Raw genomic sequence first — 14149 nt, 5'->3', positions numbered from 1 at the left:
AAACCACTGAGACTATACAAGTCTGGAGCTAGTGCAAATATTTTTTTTACCAGCAATGGGAAGAAGTAAGAAAAAATTGTTCTTACCTAACTATGCCCCTTAAAACAGATACATCCCGCTCTAGTTGTAGCAGACCACAGAATTTGTGAATATGAGGATGGATCCACCAGGAAATTTTAAGTGAACCTTGGAATTGGGAAAATTTCAAAAACAAAAACACTCTCATTCCTCAATAAATCCTTTTCTGTGCACAGTAGACATCAAGGAGCCTTGGTGGAGCAGTGGGCTAATGCCTCCTTAAGTAACACCAGCTGCCTGCAATTAGTGCAGGTTCGAGTCCCACCAGGCTCAAGGTTGACTCAGCCTTCCATCCTTCTGAGGTAGGTAAAATGAGGACCCAGATTGTTGGGGGCAATAAGCTGACTTTGTAATAATGCCGCTTGGGGGGGACCAAAAGCCCTAATAAGCAGGCATATACATAGAATGAAGGCTGTTGCTAAGCACATTGATTTGCGCTTAGATTGTAAGCCGCCCTGAGTCTTTGGAGAAGGGCAGGATATAAATGGGATTAAAAAACAAAAATGAGTGCCTCCTCATCATATTCTCAACAAATCTAAGCTGAAGCTTCTTTTTAAAGATGAATCATTTAGTTATATTTACTACCAAAGAATAATAATCTTAACTATGTTTCATCGTAATCAAATATTAATTTAATTTTTCTTCTTTCCTCATCCATGCTATATCTTAAATTGGTCCCTGGTTTGCCATTCAGGGCAAATATGGTCCTAAATTCAAAGAAAGATGGCCACCCCTTGGAGAATAGTATAAGATTCTTTGAATCTTTTTTGCAAACAGATGTGGATTCAAGTTACGTTTGATTATCTTAAACAGACAACTGAAACCTCTGCATTTATATTATAGCACATGAATCAGAACATTTCTCTTTTTAAGGAGAATATAAGGAGAATGGGGTCTTTTGAAACAATATATTGGGTGTTTTAGCAAATGGATATATCAAAAGTGAGGCAATACAGCAAAGTATTCACAAAAATAGGATGTGTGTTTCACTGTGAAAGTCACTGAAGAGGTGCTTTTAATGCATTGTCTGCTTTTAACTAGGTATTGCTCATGATGATGTTAATGCTGTGAATCCTTCCATCTTAGCAGCTCCAAACAAATTACTGTTTTGCACAAAAACAAGAATCGCAGACAAGCAGGAACCTGCCATATGAAACCATAGCTCATTTCAAATGGAACCTTTTCTTTTTCATTTTCTGTAGAGGAGAAATAAAAATGGATGAACCTGAGGTGAAGGTAGATGTCCTTTATAAATGTTTGATCTTGATAGAACAGCTGTGTGGGGGGAGTGAAGTGTTACAGCAACAACTTGCACCTTTAAACTGCACACATTCATTTGAACAAGAAAATCTTTCTTATGATGTTCCAGTAAAGGAGGGATGGGGGAGGAATACTACTTTAACAGTGCTCCTCTCATATGGTTATTTGTTCCAGACTGAATGCCGGAGATGATTAATGGTGTACTCAGAAATGTGGTGGAAATTATTTTGACACCCATTCAGTACATTCTGAAGCATTTTCGGGACATCAAAGCCTGTTAAAATTTCTTCCACATTTAGAAACTATAAGATGGATCCAATAGCTTCTTTTTTTGTCTCAGTCAGAATCTCCAGGAGAAGGAAACCAATAGCTGAGTTCATCTAACATCCTTAGTCTAGTTGGTGAAATGGAGCTCTAAATTAGGATTTTGTTGGAGCTTACCCTGATATGAGAACCCATCCAATTAGGTTAATTTATGATTTAAGGTATTGCGTGAATCCAAATAGACCTAACTCATGAACTAGATTAAGTGTGTGGCATGAATTCATTGGACATAACCCATTGCTTTCACTCAACAAATGCTTCCAATTCAGACTTTTCCAAAGGAACGGTACCTAGGTATTTTCAAATTTTCTTTTAATTTTTTTGCATCACGTTTGTCGTTATAATCTTTTTAAAACCACATATAAGCATATGGGCATTTTTTTTTTCATTTTCTGTTAAACAAGTTGGTTTTCAAACTATCACAAAATCCAACAGCATTTAGTATGGCAATAATTTCATATAGAGCCACATGATTGTCTTCTTTTGTTTTTAAGCATGGCTTCACTAAAAAAAGGTTTTCGTCCTTTCCATTTGGGATTCCATTAAGGAAAATAAAAACTCAAGACTGAAATACATTTTGAAATATAATCTGGTAGCTTCTTGCTACAATCACATATTACATTTAGAAACTACTTATAAGCAATGAATATTTTGAATTAGAATTTCAGGACCAACCTAAACATGATTTAAGAAAAGACAGCTCTTGGTTCCTCTTTCCTTCATAAATTTTGCCAACTTCATTTCTAGCCCTATTTTTCTTAACCTGTAGAAAATGAATAGAGCAACTCCTACATATTTTTCTGGAATCATTCAGTACTTTAAGGCATCCTTGTACACTGAAGTCACCTCGAATACTGAAGCGTTTCTCTGACTTCCTGTAGCAATATTTGCTCCAGCTACACCTATTTATCAGGGACATTTCCTATTTTACAGTAATAATGGCTGGCTAATTAGTGTTCTTCTTTGTAATTTGGAGAGTAGTTTTTCTAGCTACCTGCTGTCCTTACTATTCTTCAGGATTTATCTTCTTTCTGAATTAACTCTGGGGATGTGGAAAAGATGGATGAGTCATTTTTGCAGTTGTGGCACTGAAAAAGAGAAGCTTTATTGATGATTAAATTAAATCCCATGGTTTCACGTACTGGTTCTTTAAAACTACATATAGATACAAGCCATGATTTATTCTAATGGCAATGCATGTGCATGGATACTGAGGCACCAGTGAGCACATAGCCTGCCAATTCACAAACTCACAGATGCTAAAACAACTTTAGATCTTCCGACAGGGCAGAGCAGTTAGTTTCTTTTTAATCAAGCCAAAAGAGCTATGGTTTTAACTCGGTTTAATATGATCAGCAGAACCTTCAATATCCCATAGCATGTTTGAGTGTGAGAAAGGAGTTCCACTTAGATGCTGCACATATGCTTTCGTCATTATAATCCTGGGAGATAACTAAAAGCAGCCCTAAAACCTACAGCCTGTAACTCCCAGAAAAGCTATTAATAGAACTTTCCTTGTAAATGCATGACATCCCTGTCAAAGAAGCTTGTACAAATCCTTCTTAACCTCATTCAGTCTTTATTATCTAAAAAAAAAGGACAGTTCATTTATTTCCCAAATCCTGTCTGTGATTGCAAATCTAATCGTTTGTATCAAGGAAACTGAAATAATCAGTTTTAAACATGTAAGTATCCTATTTAGATTCCAGAAATTAGAAGATATTTTAGATAGTTATGCATATTAGCCTCTGTTAAATCAGTCATCCCTTGGAGGTCATTATTTAAATGAAAAAATAATATTCTTCTGTTGCTTGTTGATCCCTTTCTTGTAATAATAGAATAAGCCATGACTATATTTTATAGCTTTGCATTTACTGGGGCAAGGTTACTATACAAGCAATATTTATTGTTGGACCAGTAATTCTAAAGAAGATATGTTTTATATTATACCCTTTTGTTGTAATTTATAACAGATTTTACATAAATGTGTGTTTATCAAAATACATGTTCACTCTTACAATGTAAAGTTTTGTGGGAGTTTTTTGATAGAAGACAGAAATTCTTAGAGAATAAATAGTTATTTGGTTTGTTACATTGGTGGCTTATTTTCAGGTGTGATATTAATAAACTATGAGATGTTTGAAAATCAATATTCACAAACAAAAAATAACTTGTTTCAACTTGTCAAGGGATGCCAGCATCATGAAAATGTAATATGGAAAAGTATGCTGTTCAAAAAGCATGAATTTTTATATAAGTCTGCAAGCTATTAAGATGCATATTGAAGCGTATTTATTGTTATAGTTTCATTCAGTAAATTTTACTCAATAGTGTTTATCATGTACTTTGTGTTTCTGGGTTTCTATGTTCCCTGTGATATTCTATAGATAAAACAGAAAAAAAATAAACATTTTAAATGACAAACTTTAGATTTTGTTCTAATTATTTATTCATCAGGTTTAAAAGTCAATTAAATTGCAACCAACTCTAAATGAAATCACACCTATTGTCGAGCCTTGCTGGCTCACCACTCTCCGGGGACTCCTCACCACTCTGGGGGGGCACCAGTCAGTCTGGGGATACCTACCTCCTGCTCCCGACATGCCGACCGGCCTCTGGTTTCTCCCAACGGGTCCGCAGCAGTGCAGAGGGCTCGTCCAACTGCCCATGCGGCGCGGAATGCCTGTGGAGCAGCCGAACATCCGGGACCAGCGCAGGCAGATGCCGAACAGCTGACGGCCGCGCCTGCGCAGTCTCTTCCCTCTGCCAGGCCTTTGACAGGGGTCCTTGGGCCTCTCCAGCAACAGGCCGGCCGTGACCGATCCAGAACGGCACGACCAGCTCAAGCGGAACATGGCTGTCAGGCCAAACTAATCGCGGGGATGAGATGGATGCGGCGAGGGGTGACAGGGGCTGTGGGCTTGCACGTGAGGGGGGGTCTGCACGGTACGGGTGGTGGGGACAGGGATAGGACGGACAGGGGAGCGCGAGGAGGGGTTTTGGGGACTGGGCCAGGTGTTACCTGGCAGACTCACCCAACGGTTGCTGCCATCACGTGAGGAGCAGAGCTGGCACGCAGGGGGGAGATGGGCGGGGTCTTTATTGGATTGTAGGCGGATGCTGGTTTGTGTTGGTGGGGTGGGGCCAGAGTGTGTTCAGATGATAAAGGAGCGTTGGAGCAGGATGCTGCCAACACTGACTTTACTCCGGTTTAGTCTTTCTGGTTGCAAGAAGAATAAACAACGTCACTCGTACCTTGGATGCATCTGTGGTTTGTCGTCAAGGATGCAGCGTGACACCTATACTGCATTGGTAGCAAAGATTAAAGTAAATAACAAAGTATTTTATAAATCATGACTTCTACACTGGGAAAAAGACTCTCCCAATGAAAATTACCAATGGTCTGTCCATTTTACTCTTTCTGGAACAGGCATATTTTAATGGACTTTCTAAATCTTGAAGATCTGTTTAATAAAAGGGGTGTAGCCACAAATAAAGCCTCCTTACAAGCCCCTGATGGAATACTCCTTCAGATTAGGGACCTTTGCCAATCTTGACAAGATGCTGGAATGGTCATAAGTGTGAAAAACAATCATAAGTCACTTTTTTCTAGTGCCATTGAAACTTCAGTCACTAATCAAATGGTTTTTAAGTTGAGGACTATCTGTATGTAAGAATGTGTGAATGAGAATAATGGGAAATTACTGAAACAGTTCAAATAAACCCATTGGTATTACTTTGGTACCTGTGATCTCACTTCTATGCTTATGTCAACCATCCAGCTAGCGAATTCAACACTGAGGAATCTTTACAGCTTTGAGATGCCATAAAAGATAAACTTTATTGAATATACATCTCGGTACTGAAGAAGCAAAATCAACTCTGGTTTTCCTGCGCAAAAATCTGGTTAACAATAGCTTTTCTTTTTTTATATATAATATTTTATTAGTTTTCCAATTTTACATTTGTGTATTTAAAAAGCAACGTGGTGACTGGGTTAATCAGTAATTCAATAACAAAATCTTTAGTACAAAACTCAGATTACAACATCAGATATTTCTTCTCTTTTTCCCTGAACATTTAGTATCTTGTGTTCAAACTAGTACATTTCTAATTATATCAACTCAATAAAATACATATCTTAATTACATGCAATCTTCATAAACAATCCATATCCTGTTATTAATTTTTACATAATTTTAAGCTTCTCATCAATATTCCAATTTAACCTTTGGTATCCATAATTTTCAGACCTTGGGTAACCAAGATTTCCCTTATCTCACTTCATAACAAACTATAATATCCAAAATACACATTTTATCTATTTAAATGTAATCTTGTTCTATTTCCTGAAAGTTATCTATTTCCCACCATATTAAGTCATCTACTTAATAATAATAATACAATATCCCCTTTAATAAATCAAAACCATTATATATATGCCTGGGTTAATCAATAAGGCAAACATATTCATGATAATTAATTTTATTTTCCCTTTTAGATCTAATTTTTCAATATTAGACAAATCAAATCCTTATTTTCAACTAGTTTCCAGCTATTTTAAATCTAATAACCAAAACTCCCCTTATCTCAACATCTCCCTTTAACCCTCTAATTGACAATATAAAATCCTCTCTAATGAGTCAAGGCCCCAATTTTTTCAACCTTATTCTAGCTTTCTTCCTTTGCCAACTAGGCTTGCATATCAGTGCTTTTAGATCATCAAATAAATCTCCCTTCATTGTTATATATGTTAGTTGAATTAAAGGACACCATTTGATTGCCAGTTTTCTGGAAGGACTAGCCCATTTGTATTCATTTAGTTGTCACCCTGTTATTCCAGTCCCCCATGTTTGCTCTGATATATTTGTCTTCAATTTAATCTGTTCTTCTTCTTTGTCAAATTTCTTCTGATTTGTATAAAAAGTCATTTCCATTTTCAGTGTTGACTCTTTTCCTTGTCTGGGTTTTCCATCAGCTGAACTTGTTGGTCAATTGAGTCTTCTGTCTTAATAGTTAATTGTTCCACTTCTCGCTTAGGCAGCACATATACTAAAATTGGAATGATACAGAGAAGATTAGCATGGCCCAACAATAGCTTTTCATAGCCACCACCCACCAAGTGTTCAGATTGCCCAATCACATCTCTTTGGTTTGTTATGGGAACAGTCCACTTCTCTGTCAGACACCTGCTTTTGTGATCTTGGGTCTCACAGTCCGTGGACAGCTTCTTGAAACTTCTGTTTCTTTTCCAGGTTCTCCCTCCCCATTGTTTCTATAACAGGTTGAGCAGCAACAGAGGTTAGCAAGCATTTTAGCAATTTGAAACTGTTTAAATTTGCCCCCTGATCTCAGATTAGATCCTAGATATATTCTGTAACAGCAACTAAAGAATATAGGGCTTTAAACCTAATATTCAGCACCATTAATACCACTCAGAAGCCAAATGGTAATTAGTATATCTCTCAAAGTTTCTTGTTTTCATTCCTTAAGGAGAAAATCTACATTGTGTTTATGTAACAATGGTTGAAGATTTATAAATACAATGAACCCTTTACATTTGTATCATAAGCTGGCCCTGTGTATGTAATTGGCTCCATAGAATGTGGAATGAAGAGAATCACTGCAGCACTACATTTCTCAATCCCAATAGATATCCTGATCTGTCAGCAGGGAGATAAAAAATAGGACAAATTCAGGTTTACAGGATACTTTAGCATGTAGAACTTATGGTTTCATATGTGCTGATATAATCAAGATGTCCAAGCATTCTCCAAGCATTCCCCTGAGTGTGATGTAGTCCTATGGTAGACATTTTGATTAGTCATGTACAGTATTACTTCTTCCACAGTGAAGAGTTTGTTCCTTATGCCAGACTTTAAAAGATGATCTGAGGGGAAAAGGGTAATACTGATTCTTAAAAGCACTTCATGTTGAGACAATTATGTTGCAGGAAAAAGAATAAAAGACAATGTTCTTACTGTCTTCAGCTCCTTGGAGGACCACTGGGAAATAACAATAGCTAGTATGACTAATAAACTGGACCAAAGCAAGATTAGAGCTTATCCCGCCATAAGCTATAAATCAATAGCTGGCGTGCTTTTATGATATTTATCTCAAATGGACAGATATTTCATGATTAGCAAATAGGAAATTTGTATTGCTCCTGTAAAGTGCTATTCACTTGGCAGGCTGTGCCTGTTTTTTTATTAATTCAGTTCTTGCCAAGACAGAGCAAAGTGCTTAGCCTTAGAATGAAGTTGCTTAACTGAGAGCAAAGTTGTGCTCAGTTAGTACTATTATGCAAAAGCTGGATTCTATGCCAAATTTCCACTTGGCAAGATCGAAGTTGTTTGCAATGGTGCATCTCCCATCTTATGAAATATGAGTGGGGTGCAGAGAAGTGATCTGAGAAGAAACTTGGGAATGTGTTAGGCCAGTGATGGCAAACCTTTTAGAGACTGAGTGCCCAAACCGCAACCCAAAACCCACTTATTTATCACAAAGTGCCAGGGCTGCATCAGCATTGTGGTGCCCTCGGGGAGGGGGGCAGGGAGGCACCTCTGAGTGCCATCTCTGGCACGCAAAAACTGGGGGCGCAAAAATGGGCCACCATGCTGCAAGATGCAAAAATGACCGCCACCACACCGTGGGGTGCAGATACAAGGCACTGCAACATGCAAAAATGGGGCAGGGCTAGTAAGTATCATGCAGGCACTCACCCTGCCCCATTTGCAGCACGTGCATGCTCGTGGCCCTGTGCGTGTGTGCACACATGTAAAATGCTTCCCCCTCCCTTTTCTTCCAGTCCGCCAATCGACAGTGGTTGGTGACCTCTGCTCTACCACCTCCACTCGAGCTTGCTAGTTGGCTGCTTCGTCTCCTTTGTGTTGGGTGGGGCTCCTGCTCCAGGCCACTGTGGCGGCCTGATGGACCTGCTCCTGGCGGCAGTGGCACGCGTGCCAACAGAGAGCACTTTGAGTGCTGCCTCTGGTATGCGTGCCATAGGTTCACCACCATTGTGTTAGGCAGCACAAATAAATTAATTTTATTTTTAGCTATTTTTATTTTTTGCGAAATTTTAATATGCTCATTGTTATTTTGGCAGAAATTATTCTATGAGATGAAATGAACCTAAGAGGCTGGAGGCAGAGCATAAGGTACCTCAGGGGGTGGGGGAGATCTTGGGGTTGTGCTAGGCCTCTGAGGGTGTCCCCCATCCCTGAGGCACCCCACGCTCCACTTTACAATCCATGTGGTCACTGAACGAACGCATTAGGGAGAAGCAGGGTGTGGTCATTAAGTGAGGTGATCACGTGGTTGCTTCACTTAACAACAGTCATGATTTGCAGCCATGATGGGCAGGCTCCCTTATGGTCATAAGTCAAAGACTATCTATGTGGAATGAAAGGATATTTGAAATCTCAGAGAAAATATATTCCTAATGCAGTGCAATGTGTGATGATTCAAAAACATCCCAAACGTTCTGACAGAAAAGTGCACATTATTACAGAATGCGCTATTTACTTATGCAAAATGTAGAATGGCAAACAGACTAATTTTCTTTAGGGATCAAGAACGTTAGAAAATAAGCCATTTAATTTCCATAACAACTGGAATATAATCATCAGGAAGCTGTCTTATGCAAAGGAGAAAACAAGAGCATCAAAAATGCTGTGCTGAATCAGATTAAAGGCTTACCTAATGCAATGTTTTGTGTTTACTGTGGAGAGCCCTCCGGAAAGCCCACTGCTATCCACCCTCTTTGATGGCTTTTGTCAGAAGGACCGAAGCACTGCTGTAGTGTCATGCCATAAACTCCACCATATAGATTGTGCATGTGACATCAAAAGGCATGCAGGATAAAAGTGAGCTTTGCAGCATGAGGCCACAATGCTGCTCTCATCATTCTGAGCCCCCCCCCCCCCCACACACACATACTCCCCTTGTCCTCTCATCGCAGTTGCTGCTAGGAAGCATTCTTGTAGAAGAGACCTGTCCTCCATTCATCACAGTCACCATCCCTTGTTCTTCTCTCATCGCAGTTGCTGCTAGGAAGCGTGAATATAGAAGGAGCTCACAACGCTCCTGAGTAACTGATGTCCAGAGTCACACTGCTTCCAATGCACACAATTTCTCACTGCAATTATGAATACCTCATAATTGCAACTAATAGTTATCTGAACCAGACTTTTGCTGGTTTCTCTTTTGAAGTTTCCAAAGTCACTATGTTTTATTTCCTGAGGATAAATACCAACTTCCTGAAAGCAAATATTTTATTTGGGATGAAAACTGTCCTGTGTGAAGGTATGATATGAAAGGGTCTATATATCCTATTGTCTGAAAACTAGAATCAAAGAGACTGTATTTTTTCTGCAAGCCTTCCTTTTCTGAATTTTTCAACGTCTGAGGGTCCATTTAACCACAGCTACATTTTTTTTACTACTTTTGTTTTATATTTATCAAGCATGCCCATTGGCTTCTACTGATTATAATACTATATTAACTTAATAAATCATAGAAAAACAACTCATCATGCACCCACACAACATTAAAAAAAACCTGATTAGTAAAAGGAATGTTTCTCTCAGTTCATAAGTCCCTTTATTTTTCTCTTGCCAAGAATTATGATTCAAAGGAAACCAACGACAAATAATTTTATCAGATGATCCACCTACAGTCAAAATTAAAATATACTAACTGCAGCCATCACCGCAGAATAAACAGAGCAACTGAAGTTAATGCAGCAAATGGACAGAATGTAACATTTTAATAACAGAAATAGAGCAATCATTTCCTCTTTCTCTTCTATCCTGATCACCTTGAAAATAAAATAAGGTCACTATCCAACAGGCTTGGGAGAATACTGAGTTTATATGGTAGTTTGTTATTTTCCCTCAATGGAAAACATCTCTCACCGTGAAACGCTCCAATATGTTCCTCAAAAGAAAAGAAAATTCTGGGTTACTGCTGCCCTTGTATGACTATAAAAATTTTGCAGAGAGATAGAGAACAGATGCTAGCAATAACTACAGGAACTGTTCTGTGCTTAAGGGGATGCATCTGTTTGCCCCTGGAATTTGCATTAAAGAAGGAACAGGAGAGAGAGAGAGAGAGAGGGGGGGGGGAACAGAATGTTAAGTTGTCCTGGTTTGTCAAAGAGCAAAGATCCTGGCCGAGGTTGCCTGAGAGGCAGAGAGCACAGTTCTTTAGCCTAGCTTAAGCAACCATTTTTGATCTGGTAGGCAATAAGTTGGGAGAATGGCTTAGTCTCACTGACCCTTTCAATATCTCATAGCTTACTAATCACAAGTGACCATGGTGTGTAAATAGACAGGAATTTCCTCTGTGCTCTCTTTTGTATCTTCTACTCTGCACACAGCTCTTTGCCTATGAGGTTTTAAACTCAGGGTTTTTCCTTCCTGCCTTTCTTGTCTCAGCACACTTGCTCCTTGTCACTGCCTGACAGGATGTAGCTTACTGGCAGCTAGGCTTTGCCTCTCCCTCCACTCATTCCTCCATAGAGTTTCCTGTAATAAAACTTGATCTCTGTTACTATTACAAAGGGCTGTCTTACTTGTCCTTTGTCAGGTTACATTTCCCCTTCTTCAAGAAAACACTCAAACTTGAATTTTAAAACCATGGTATGAAACCTCTCATCAACATGTTTTCCAACATGATATTTACTAAAAGCTACTACAATGGTTCCCCACCATTTCTTCTAAACCACGTATTGCGACACCTTTTGCCTTTGCAGAGCCAGGGTGGGCGTGCCCTATGCATGACGCATACGGCTCATGGGCTGCCAGTTTGGTACCTCTGCTCTAGACTCTCTCAAGCATTCTGTCTTGGTCTTCATGGTAGGCAGGTAAATGCCTGACCAAACAAGGCTACTGCTTCTCCATTGATACCTCAAGATGGAAATCAGGATGATGCTAGAGCATGTTGTCATGCTTTGCAGTAAGTTTCCATTTTTAAAGAAGTGATTTTTCAAAGAAAATCAGATGGTTCAAGGAACTTGAAGGCACACAAGTACATTCAGTCTGGAAAATAATATTAATAATAATAATAATAATAATAATAATAATAATAATAATAATAATAATAATAATAATAAGTTGGAAGGGACTTTGGAGGTCATCTAGTCCAACCCCCTGCTAAGGCAGGAAACCCTATACCATTTCAGACAAATGGCTGTCCAGTCTCTTCTTAAAAACCTCCAGTGTTGAAGCATTCACCACTTCTGGAGGCAGGTTGTTCTACTGGTTAATTGTTCTAACTGTCAGGAAGTTTCTCCTTAGTTCTAGGTTGCTTCTCTCCTTGACTAGTTTCCATCCGTTGCTTCTTGTCCTGCTTTCTGGTGCTTTGGAGAATAGCTTGACTCCCTCTTCTTTGTGGCACCCCCTGAGATATTGGAACACTGCTATCATGTCACCCCTCACCCTTCATTAAACTACACATACCCAATTCCAGCAACCGTTCCCTATATGTTTTAGCCTCCAGTCCCGCAATCATCTTTGTTGCTCGTATCTGTACTCTTTCCAGAGTCTCAACATCTTTTTTACATCATGGTGACCAAAACTGGATGCAGTATTCCAGGTGTGGCCTTACCAAGGCATTGTAAAGTGGTATTAGTACTTCACGTGATCTTGATTCTATCCCTCTGTTAATGCAGCCTAGCACTGTGTTGGCTTTTTGGGCAGCTGCAGCACACTGCTGGCTCATATTTAAGTGATCGTCCACTAGGACTCTGAGATCTCTCTCACAGTTACTACTATTGAGCAAGGTACCACCTATACTATACCTGTGCATTTGATTTTTCCTGCCTAACTGTAGAACCTTACTTTTTTCACAATTGAATTTCATTTTGTTAGATAGTGCCCAGTGTTCGAGTCTGTCCAGATCCTCCTGTATCTTAAGCCTATCTTCTGGAGTATTGGCTATCTCTGCCAGCTTGGTGTCATCTGCAAATTTGATGAGTTCCCCATCTATCCCCTCATCCAAATCGTTGATGAAGATGTTGAAGAGCACTGGGCCCAGAACAGAGCCCTGGGGCACCCCACTACACACTTCCTTCCATGTAGATGCAGTTCCATTGAAGACCACACGCTGAGTACGGCTTATCAGCCAGCTACGAATCCATCTGGTGGTGATGCTATCTAACCCACATTTTTCTATCTTATCAAGCAGTAGGTTGTGATCTACTTTATCAAATGCCTTACTGAAGTCCAAGTAAATTATATCTACAGCATTCCTCTGGTCCACTAGTTTTGTCACTTGGTCAAAGAATGCAATAAGACTTGTCTGGTATGATCTGTTTTTGACAAACCCATGTTGGCTTTCAGTGATAACTTTGTTTGCATCAAGGTGTTCGCTGATTTGTTGTTTGATTATCTGTTCCAGAATCTTCCCAGGTAGAGGCAAACCTCTACGATTTCCACTTAGTAAATAATGAACTGAAGTGAATTGAGTGAAATGAGGCACAAAAGTGAAGTCCACTTACTAGTGTGGCCATTTCACTGATGGCCAGAGGTGTTGGCATTTGCTCAGACATGTAGTTTTTGGGGGTTCTTTGCATATACATATCCCCCTTTCAAAGCTATTCAGAGCAGAACTAATTTTTCTTTTTCTATATGATTGCATTTAAATGGTTCACTTGTTGCGTTGGTAACCCTACATTGGTAACCCTACAGCTGTTACTCTTCCTTTAATCTACTAGAGGTAATTAATTGTATGAAATATAGATAGAGGCACTGGAAAATAAGGCAACACAGCAATCATATGCATGGCAGCTCAGAAGATTCAATTTATTAGAATTTACTCTCAGGCAAATGATGAAAGAACGACAGTCCATGACACAGAATTAATAAGAATATAAGACCTTTCAAATGTGCAAGTAGGATTTCTTTTAATACTGATCATAATATTCTTAGAATTTGTGTGTTTTATATAAGCGAAGTCCACATTTTGCAACAAAAGTCATCACCATTTTATATTAGCTATTATTCCATCTTGAGCAGCTAATTATATTGGATGGCAGGATCATGCATACAGTAAATAAAAGCATAATATTAGCACTGCCGGCTCATTTTTTTATTGCAGGAGAGGCTACATCAAATGCTTATCAAACAGAGTAAAGCAATAGAGTAAAGTTTTGTTTTCCACTCATGTTTAGACCATATGCTTCCTAACCTGCTGATGAAATGTTCTTTTTTCAGTTAAAAATGATTAGTTCAACACTTTCAGGCTGAGTTAAAATATGTCCTTTCAGAATAACCCAGTTTCTGCAGCAACACCTGCAACATTACTTTGAAAAATACTTTCATTCCAAACTGACCAATTTGGTTAGGGGAAACAAACAACAGAGATTTTTTTTTTAAAGTCTAGAAACGTCCTATGGATTTTCTGAATGAAATACAGAAAGACTGAACTGATGATTTCTGGATTCAGAGATTAAAAGGAGGCCAAAAAGGATGGGGAAAATAAT

This window comes from Vipera ursinii (genome assembly GCF_947247035.1).
Source record: "Vipera ursinii genome assembly, chromosome: 2".
Classification (NCBI taxonomy): domain Eukaryota; kingdom Metazoa; phylum Chordata; class Lepidosauria; order Squamata; family Viperidae; genus Vipera; species Vipera ursinii.
Note: the sequence above shows the minus strand (reverse complement) of the source record.